At 32.7% G+C, this 398-nt stretch overlaps 1 protein-coding gene across 1 annotated transcript in view; it reads left to right on the top strand.

Moving 5' to 3' along the window:
* Window positions 1-398, top strand: part of LOC119594380 (C-Jun-amino-terminal kinase-interacting protein 4-like) — a gene marked incomplete in the record, with an annotated part of 97,279 nt that overhangs the window by 64,337 nt on the left and 32,544 nt on the right.

Below are 398 nucleotides of genomic sequence, written 5' to 3'. Positions count from 1 at the left end.
GTGAATATAATCTTTGTTTATTGTTTTTCTCTATCTATTATTATTTTTTATGGATCTTGCATTTGTCTCAGACAGCACAGAGAAACTGTCAGTTGTAGTTGTAGTTGGATTTACATTTCTCTTAAGTATTTTTCCCCTTTCTGATGCACAGTTAGGTGGCTTTCATTCATACATCAAAAAAGGATTTATGGAATCAGTGTGACACTACACACAAGATGGGCGTACAAAATGGGCCATCAATGCAATGCTTTATTATGAATAGTTTGATGATAATTAACCCATTCTTAGATATGGATAATGCACAGCTTTTGTACACATCCCAGTTTTTTTCCACTATATGCTGGGTGTTTTGGTTGGTAAATATTGATTATTTGTATTTGAATCCCATACTATTTCTT

Source organism: Penaeus monodon, chromosome 33, assembly GCF_015228065.2.
Source record: "Penaeus monodon isolate SGIC_2016 chromosome 33, NSTDA_Pmon_1, whole genome shotgun sequence".
In the NCBI taxonomy this organism is placed as follows: Eukaryota; Metazoa; Arthropoda; class Malacostraca; order Decapoda; family Penaeidae; genus Penaeus; species Penaeus monodon.
This window is presented reverse-complemented; position numbering and strand designations above follow the sequence as displayed.